Raw genomic sequence first — 10,304 nt, 5'->3', positions numbered from 1 at the left:
CAAAAATCCAGCCCTAACAATTGCCCCCAAAATATAAGGAGTAATATTGTAAATAAATGAGTTATATTTTGCTTGATCTTATCCGCAACAAGTTAATCGGATAACTAGCCGTTAAAGTCGAACTAGCCGTTGCAATTCTTACGTCACAGAAGTGACAGCCCTGCAGATCATCATTATAAATAGGAGATAGAGATAGGATCAATTTGCATTTAAATTCAAGAGAAGCTCCCTTGATAATCTCGTCCGAAGATCGATCAGGTATTCTCCTCTTTTCTTCCTTCTCTTACTCCGTTTCTCTGTCTCTTTACATTCTTCTGCAAATATGTTGCTCCGGAATTCCCCTCACAAGGATCCTAAGAAGAACAGTCCCTTGAAAGGTCAAGGGATCATCAAAGACTCTCCCACCGAGAGGTGCAGTTTTACTGATCCTCAGGTTGATAGAATCCGTCACTGTTTTCCGGCGAACACCATCTTCAAGTCCTTCACTCCCACTGCTTTGAGTGACTTTATCTCTGATACTTGGGTAGCCTTTCCTGTTACTCCGTTCTTGATATGGTATTCATATCCTTTCCCTCAATTCACCCAGTCCTTCTTTTCCCTCACTGGCATCTCCTACATCCAGGCCATGCCAATGATCTGGAGGGTTTTATATACCCTTGAAAGGATCATTGAGCAGGAAGGGATTGATTTAGGAATGGCGGAGCTGGCTGAGATGTATGATCTCACAACGTTTGGATCCCGTCGATATTTGTTTAAACGGAAAGCCGGAGAGGATCACCCTGTTCTCAAGGTCACCAAGAATGACACGAATTGGAAGCGACGGTTCTTCTTTGTTAGGAGGGATCCCATCCCTGATGGAAAGGATCTGCCCAAGGAGTGGGCTACTCATGGTAGGATAGAGGATCCTGGAAGGATCACCATCAGATTTGTTCCTTAGGATGAGGATCGCTAATATTTTCTTTGTTTTCTGTTTATTGTGCAGCTATCTCCATCTCTCATCTGAAGTTGACACCTGCTACAAAAGGTACCAGCTGATGTCTTTGAAGACATTCAGAGGATCACCCTGTTCTCAAGGTCACCAAGAATGACACGAATTGGAAGCGACGGTTCTTCTTTGTTAGGAGGGATCCCATCCCTGATGGAAAGGATCTGCCCAAGGAGTGGGCTACTCATGGTAGGATAGAGGATCCTGGAAGGATCACCATCAGATTTGTTCCTTAGGATGAGGATCGCTAATATTTTCTTTGTTTTCTGTTTATTGTGCAGCTATCTCCATCTCTCATCTGAAGTTGACATCTGCTACAAAAGAGAGGCTTTTGGCCTTCAAGAAGCTTGATCCGGAGACAAGAACTTTTCAAGTTCCCACCCAAGATTCTCAGGAAGTATCCTCCGCATCTGCCACAATGTCAAGTAAGTATCCTGATTAAAAAGTAGTTTCATGTAGGATTTTTTAAATTAGTTAGAATACTTATCTGATTTTGGTTGTGTAGGTGCTGGAAAATCTGCTAAATCTGCCTCCAAGTTTGGCATTGATGATCTTGCTAATGTCAAATCTGCAAGGAAGAAGAATCCTGCCAGCCCGAGTACCTCTGTCCCCAAGGCACCTGTGAGAGGCAAAGGAGGCAAGAAGAGAAAGGCCTCTGAGGATCTTCAAGGATTCCCCCTGCTCCGCCAACAGTTTCTTGATTACTTCAACGAGGTAAGGATCACTACCCCTGCTTGTTTAAGGATCACCTGACCCTGAACTTACCCTTTCTCCTTTTTTGCAGAAATTTGCTGAGATTGAAACTTATGTTGGCCACGTTGAGGATCAGGACCGCCAAATCGCCGATCTCCAACAAATGGGTGTGCTGAAGGATCTCAAGATAGCTGATCTTGAGAAGGAGCTCCGGCTTACCAAGGATGAAGCCAGCGCTGATCAACTTTGATTATGAGAAGCATAGTATCACTCAGGATGCCAAGGTTTCTGCTGCGATAACCATGTACAAGATCCAGTTGCAGATGGCTACGGAGGCTCAGGATCCTTCCTTCGACAAGAGCACATGGGACGTGGAAGGCTGGAAGGCAAGGCTGGCAGAGTTGGAGGATGATGAGGAGGCTGAGGAGATCACAATGCTAGAAGGTGGTGATGCTGGCAAGGATCATGGTGGAGAAGCAAGTGGAGCTGATGGTGGTGGTACAGCCAAGGATTGAGCTGCAGGATTGGGCAATGATGGAAATTTCTAGACATAGCCGGAGCCCAATTTTTTTTTTGTTTGATGGTAGTTTGTTTCGAACAATTTGATGGTCTGTAACTTGAACAATAGTTTTAGGATTAAGGATGTTTCTTTAAGTGAACAGCATTCCAGGCTCTAGGTAACAAATTTCCTTCCATGGTTAGTGTTAGGGCTGGATTTTTATAGGTGATCCTTACACATGATCCTAACCAGTGATCCTTGTTTCTTTGGCAGACAGTGATCCTCAGCAGAACTTCAGGATCAGGATCATGGGACATTATGGTGATCCTCATACTGACGGCCACTTCCGCTTAATACAATATTGTTTTGCAGGAACATCTAGCAGGATATGCTCTAAAGACCATGATCCAGGAACGCGTCTTCACAAATATGGCAAGAGCTTAATCGAAGAAAGACGTTGCACAGGATATGGAAACTAGGCTTGATTTATGGGCAGCAATTTAGGCTAGATTATCTTTATTTCTAAAGGGGTAATGAGCTGATATCTAGTCATTTTACCTAAAATAGGTCACCCACACATGTATAAATACCACTCTTCCTCATTCGGAAGAACACACACGACATACGACACAACTCTCAAACACTTAGACACTCAGTGATCCTTGTACTCAGCTCATTATCATCCAAAGTTGTAATCATATTTTTGTTATATTGAAGTTGGTGATCGGTAGTTGCCATCACCCGAGGTTTTTTATGCCGGAGATCATTCATTGATCAAGGGCTTTTTCCTCGTATAAATCATTGTGTCTTTGCATCCTTTATCACAGAAGTGATCCTTTACTTTCATTATTAACCAAGCATCATACCCCGTTTACATAAAGTTTGGTTACATTATCCTTGTGTGATTTTTGACCAAAACAGTTTAGCGCCCACCGTGGGGCAATTGGTGCTTCATTCATAAGAAAATCTTTTGTTCGAAATCATTTCAAAGAGTTACATGGCTTCATCATTGAAGAACACGTCCACGGCGATGTCTGCAGTCACCTCATCACAGATCACCTTGCCTCCTCCACCGGCAGGATCTCAGAAAAATACTGAGAAGAGATCAACTCCCACTTTCTCTAAACCTCTATCTTCTTCTGCTATGAATTCTTCTATTCCCAGTACTAGTGATGTATTTGCTTTGATTTTGCAGATGAAGGATCGTATGCAGCGGCAAGATGAAACTAACGAAAGGATCCTCAGGGAAATTGGAGATCTCAAAAGACAAAAGAAAGCGGCAGAGGATCATTCTCCACTGATGCCCAAATCCTTGAGCTTTGATACTCCAATGATCACTTCCCAGCCATCAGGGATCCCGGACGTGCAAATTACAGGGGAGTCAAGAGGATCACATCTCAACTCGGCAGCAATGACTCAGACATCAGATTCACATTTTCAGCCAATAGGATCCTATCCTCAATACATGGGATCCTTCATGAATCCGGGAGCCTATCCGGGGGCACAACAGTTTCAAGGATCCTACTTTATTCCAGGATCATTCCAGGGCCAAGGATCCTCTTTTGTTCCAGGATCATCCCAGGTTCAAGGATCCTCCTTCATTCCAGGATCATCCCAGATACCAGGATCCTTACAGATGCCAGTATCCCTAAAAAGTTTGCAAACAGGAAGTCTTGATGTCCATCAAGGGGACTTCATTCCAATGCAGACCATTGCTTCCACTGGTCCCGCCGTTGTTCCAGAATCCCAGCAATATGGATCCCCTAACTTGAACCCAATGGGAGGTAACACTTTAAATAATTATCCTACCACTAACCTTGGATTCATGCAGGATACAGGTACCAATCACGCTATGGCCAGGGAATTACAGAAACTAAAGGACGTGATCTCAAGTGTTCCAGGGGTAGTCAAGCCTATCCCAGAGATTGTAGATGGAAGCCACAAGGTATCTCGCTTTGCACCACCAATTTGTGATGCAGAGGTACCCAAAAGGTTCCATATCCCTACCATGAAGCTGTATGATGGCACAACGGATCCAGAGGAGCATGTAGCACAATACAGGGAAAGGATGGAAATCAATCCTATCCCAGAAAAGTTGAAAGAAGCATGCCTATGTAAAGGATTTGGATCCACTCTAACTGGATCAGCTCTTAAATGGCTGCTAAGTCTTCCTCCCTACTCTATTACTTCATTTGCTAATTTAGTTAATTTATTCAATAACCAATTCTCTTGTAGTAGAAAATTTGAAAAATTAACTAGTGATTTGTACAGGATAACTCAAAATCATAACGAATCATTAAGGGATTATATAACTAAATTTAGTAAAGAATCCTTGGACATTCCCAACTTGGATATGGCTACGGCTGTTGAAGCCTTCAAAATGGGACTGCTTAAGGATTCATTATTCTATGATGATCTTGTTATGACACCATGCAGGAATTTAGATGAAGTAAGAAATCGAGCACTCAGGTTTATCCGGCTAGAGGACGACAAGAGGATCCAGGAAAGACAAGTAGGATCCTCAAAACCGGAGAAGCAAGGATCCTCCTTCAAAAGCAACAAGTTCAAATCCTACCATAGAAACGAGAACAAGAATGTGCATACTGTTGACCAAGAAGAGGATGATGAAGAATATCCTCCAATCTCAGAATATTGTTTTTCCGTTGATAATCATGAACTAATCCTTGCAATGCAGAATCTAGGTGAAAAGGCTAGGTGGCCCAGGAAGAATGATAAACCATCCGGGACTAAAGACAAGTCCAAATGGTGTGCATACCATGAGGATTTCGGGCATTTAACTGAAGATTGCATAGCCTTAAGAAAAGAAATTGGATACCTGCTAAGCAAGGGGCATCTAAAAGAATTGTTGGGGAGAAAAAAGCAAAGGACCCAGGATCCTGAAAGGATCCCTGAAAAGGCTCCAGCACCTCCGGCAAACGCACAAGTGATTAACTTTATATCCGGAGGATCAGACATTTGTGGTACATCCTTCTCAGCGGCCAAAAGACATGCAAAAGAATCAAAAATGGATAATGGAGAAAGGCCTATTAGAACCTCAAGTGTCTCAGAAGGGAAGATGATAACATTTGATGAGGATGATCGCATTAACATTCAGGATCCTCACCATGATAGCTTAGTTATCACTCTCTTTATCTCTAATCATTTTGTCCGCAGGATCCTTATTGACGGAGGAAGCTCAGTGAACATTATCCAGCTTGATGTCTTGAAGAAGATGGGAATCCCAGAATCAGACATCATACCAAGATCCTCCGTGCTTGTTGGATTCAGTGGAGAAACGAAGAAAACTCTGGGGGACATCAAACTCCCAATCTACATGGAAGGATTACATAATTACCAAAAATTTTGTGTTATTGACTGTTTATCTTGTTGCAACGTTATCCTTGGCAGGCCTTGGATACATGACATGAAAGTAGTTCCTTCTACCTACCATCAATGTGTGAAGCTCCCTAGCCCATGGGGGATAATCAAGATCGACAGTGATCAGCAAGAGGCTAAGGATTGTTATACCTCATCTATGAAGCCAACCTCGAAACCGAGGGAGCAATAGCAATTACAGTATCCTCCAAGGAATGAATTGGAGGCAAGGGAACAAGATGTAGATGAAATCCTCTTGGATCCTAGTGATCCTGAATCAAAAATCTATATCGGATCAGGGATCCTTGGCAAGATGAAAGAAGACATGATATCCTTCCTCAAAAGAAGAAAATCTACCTTTGCTTGGAAACATGAAGATATGACAGGTATATCTAAGGATATTATTACTCACAAACTTGGCATTGACAGGTCTATCAAGCCAATCCATCAAAAAAGGAGGAAGTTTGCACCAGAAAGGAATGCCATTATCCAAGAAGAAGTAGAAAGACTACTTCGAGCAGGTATGATCAGAGAGGTAAAGTATCCAAAATGGTTAGCCAATGTGGTTGTTGTCCAAAAGAAAAACGGAAAGTGGAGGGTATGTGTCGACTTCACTGATCTGAACAAGGCATGTCCCAAGGATCCTTTCCCATTACCCCACATTGACTCCATGGTGGATGCAACAGCGGGGCATGAACTGTTGACCTTTATGGATGCATCATCTGGGTTCCAACAAATCCAGATGGAACCATCTGACCAAGAGGATACAGCCTTTATGACCCCAACCGGTTTATATTGTTATATTGCCATGCCTTTTGGACTAAGAAATGCAGGTGCAACATATCAAAGGCTGGTAAATATGATGTTCAAAGATCAAATTGGAAAAACTATGGAGGTGTACATAGATGATATGGTGGTCAAGTCAAAGAAAGCTGAGGATCACCTAAGGGACTTGGAAGAAGCATTCGATATCCTTGATAGTTACAACATGAAACTTAATCCTTCAAAATGCCATTTTGGTGTTAAGGCAGGAAAGTTCTTAGGATACATGGTAACCCAGAGGGGCATTGAAGCAAGCCCGGAACAAATCAAAGCATTAATAAATATCAAATCTCCTGCCAATGCCAAGGATGTTCAAAGACTGACAGGCAGGATAGCAGCTTTGAACATGTTCATATCGAAATCCTCAGAAAAATGCAAAGAATTCTACGATATCCTAAGGAAGAATAAGAAGTTCGAATGGACTGAGAAGCATGAGAATGCTTTACAAGCCCTAAAAGAGTATATGTCCTCAGCACCAGCATTAGCAAAACCGGAAAAAGGAGATGTGTTATCCTTATATCTGGCGGTATCCTCAACCGCTGTAAGTGCTGTCCTTGTTAAGAATCACGAAGGTACACAATATCCTATCTACTATGTAAGTAAAAGTCTACTTGATGCCGAATCCAGGTACTCACACCTCGAAAAACTTATCCTTGCATTAATCATGGCATCGACTAAGTTAAGACATTATTTTGAAACCCATACTATTGTTGTTAAAACTAATTTTCCAATTAAGAATGTCCTCAGGAAACCGGATATGTCAGGGAGAATGGCTAAGTGGGCAGTGAAGCTTAGTGCCCATGATATAAGATACGAACCAAGAACAGCCATTAAATCTCAAGCACTAGCTGACTTTGTGGCTGATTTCAGTAGTGATCTACAAAAGGAAGCAGAATTGGAGGTCCAGCAGCTGGATGAAACCAAGGATCCTTGGATCCTGCACACTGACGGATCCTCAAATATCAAAGGCACAGGGCTAGGGATCCTACTAAAATCGCCACAGGGGGACATAATACCCCACTCCATAGCCTGTGAGTTCCAAGCAACTAACAATGAGGCTGAGTATGAAGCCCTAATTGCTGGCTTACAAATCGCTAAGGATATGGGGGTAAAGTATCTTAACGTATATGTAGATTCATTATTGATCACTAATCACTTTAACGGATCCTATGCTGTTAAAGGTGAAAAGCTAACAAAATATTTAGAGATAGTCAAAGGATTGACACTCTCTTTTGTTTCTTTTAGCTTAACACAGGTACCAAGGGAGGATAACACGGAAGCTGATGCATTGGCCAACCTAGGATCATCCTTGAAGATTCCAGAAGATATAAGTATCCCTATCATCCATATCCTGGCTCCTGCTATTGAAAATCAGGTGGCCATGGAAATAGAAGAGGATACTGCAATGATCCCTAGTGAAGAAGCCCAATCTTATTCAGGATCATGGATCTCACCAATCATGAGATACTTGCAACATGGGGAGATTCCAACGGGAGAAAATCCTAGAGCTTTCAGGATTAAGGTATCTCAATTTGCAATCTTAAATAATGTGCTATATAAACGATCCCTTGCAGGACCATATTTAAGATGTATTGAAGATCCTGAAATTGAAGAAGTGTTGAGAGACTTCCACGAAGGAGATTGTGGAAACCACACTGGGGGCAGGGCATTATTCTCAAGGATCCTTAGAACAGGATACTACTGGCCAACCATGAAAAGGGATGCTATAGAGTATGCTAAGAAATGTGATCCTTGCCAAAGACATAGCAATATCCTTCACCAACCAGCTGAATTACTACACCCCATACCATCCTCTTGGCCATTCATGAGATGGGGAATGGATATAGTTGGCAAGCTCCCTAAAGCACCTGGTGGAAAAGTATTTATGCTTGCCATGACTGACTATTTTTCCAAGTGGATAGAAGCTGAAGCCTTCGCTCAAGTCAGAGAAAAGGAAGTCATATCCTTTATTAAAAGAAACATTATAACTAGATTTGGCATTCCCTCTGAAATTGTATGTGATAATGGCTCCCAATTCATCGGAAGCAGAACCACTAACTTTTGTGACAGTTGGGGAATCAAGATGATCACATCAACACCAGTTCACCCACAAGCCAATGGTCAAGCAGAATCATCCAACAAAATCATCATCAACAATCTGAAGAAGAAGCTAGGATCCAAGAAAGGGAAATGGGCAGAAGAGTTACCTTATGTGCTATGGGCTGATAGGACAACTCCCAAGAATGCCACCGGTCAAACACCCTTCTCTTTAGTATTTGGGGCAGAAGCAGTGATCCCAACAGAGATGGTGATCCCAACTGCTAGAACAAGTGCTCGTGATCCTGAAGAAAATGCTACAATCCTAGCTCAGGATTTGGATACTATTGAGGAAAACAGGGATCTAGCTAGGATAAGGATGGCAAGCTACCAACAAAGGATGGCTGGTGCCTACAACAAGAATGTCAGGATAAGAAAGTTCCAAGTTGGAGATATGGTGTTGAGAAAAGCATTTCAAAATACTATCAATCCTACTGACGGGAAGCTAGCACCAAAATGGGAAGGTCCCTACTTGATTGAAGCTGAAGCAGGAAAGGGGGCATACAGGTTGCTAACCATGGAAGGAAACTTGTTACCAAGAGCCTGGAATGCTGTTCACTTAAAGAAATATTTCATGTGAACATGATCCTTCCTGCATGTTATCCTTACATTGAAGTATCCTTGAAGGATCCTGAAGATATCGGTGATCCTTACTCTGGTAATATGCTTATCCTAAAACTATTACATTTTCTTACTTTTTACCTAAGGATAAGGATCATGTATCCTTCATCCTCTACTCACAAACCATTTGAGTTATGATAGTTCAGGTATCTTCAGCAAATCGTCAAAGATCTCCAAAAGCACCACAGATCCTTGGGTACAACCCCAGTTATCCTTGGGATTATCCCCAGTTTCCGCCAGCAGCGCACGATGATCCTGGTATAGTTCACGTCTTTGGGACCAGTACCCACTTTCGGGGCTGACAACCTCATCGTACTGGCTATACTTAGGATCCTACGTATAATGGTGGACGCACCATACATCCGTTCCTAAGGTTTCTAACGTTTTCACGTTAGCTAAGGTTTTGACATTTTCATGTCACTAAGTTTGGATAGTTGCCAGAAAGGGCCATACTCCAGTTTACATACGATCCTTTGGGCTTGTCCCCAGTTATCCTTTGGGCTTGTCCCCAGTTATCCTTTGGGCTTGTCCCCAGTTATCCTATGGGCTTGTCCCCAGTGATCCTCTGGGATCATTCTCAGTTATCCTTTGGGCATGTCCCCAGTTACTAATTTATCTTTTACAGTGGCTTAGTCCCAAGTTATATCTCACTTTTCAGGTTTTGGAAGTCTAAACATATAAGGGTCCTTAATCCTTATTAACTACCAAAGTCTTATCTATGATTGTCTTGATTGAAGGTTAGGATCCTAACGTGGATCCTCAGGTATGATCCTTGACTATTTTTGATTATACTCTCTATCCTAACCAACCCTTATACTTTGACAACCGAACCTATGATCCTTGAACTAAAACACTTTGAGAATTTTCAATATGAGGATATTTGATCTAGGATCATATCCTAAGTTTATTAAACACTTTTTCTACTCTTGTTATTTTATATATAGCAATTGAGAAATAAGAGGATTATTTAAAGATAACAACACAAGACAAGCCAGAAAGATTAAAGTTATATTATTAAACAAAAGGATCATTAACCCTTTCAAAAAGTTGTCAAAATTGCCAACCCACATTTCTACCAGCAAAACGTGGCCCGTCCACATGGGTTGGCAAAGGGTGTCCATTGTCTATGCGGTCTTAGCATTTTGCAGGAAATAAAAGCGGCAGGATCACAAAGGTTTCATCCCCCAAACAGAGGATCCCTCCACCTTTTGT

Source organism: Helianthus annuus, chromosome 16, assembly GCF_002127325.2.
Source record: "Helianthus annuus cultivar XRQ/B chromosome 16, HanXRQr2.0-SUNRISE, whole genome shotgun sequence".
Classification (NCBI taxonomy): domain Eukaryota; kingdom Viridiplantae; phylum Streptophyta; class Magnoliopsida; order Asterales; family Asteraceae; genus Helianthus; species Helianthus annuus.
The sequence above is the reverse complement of the archived record's forward strand: the minus strand, read 5'-3'. Positions refer to the sequence as shown.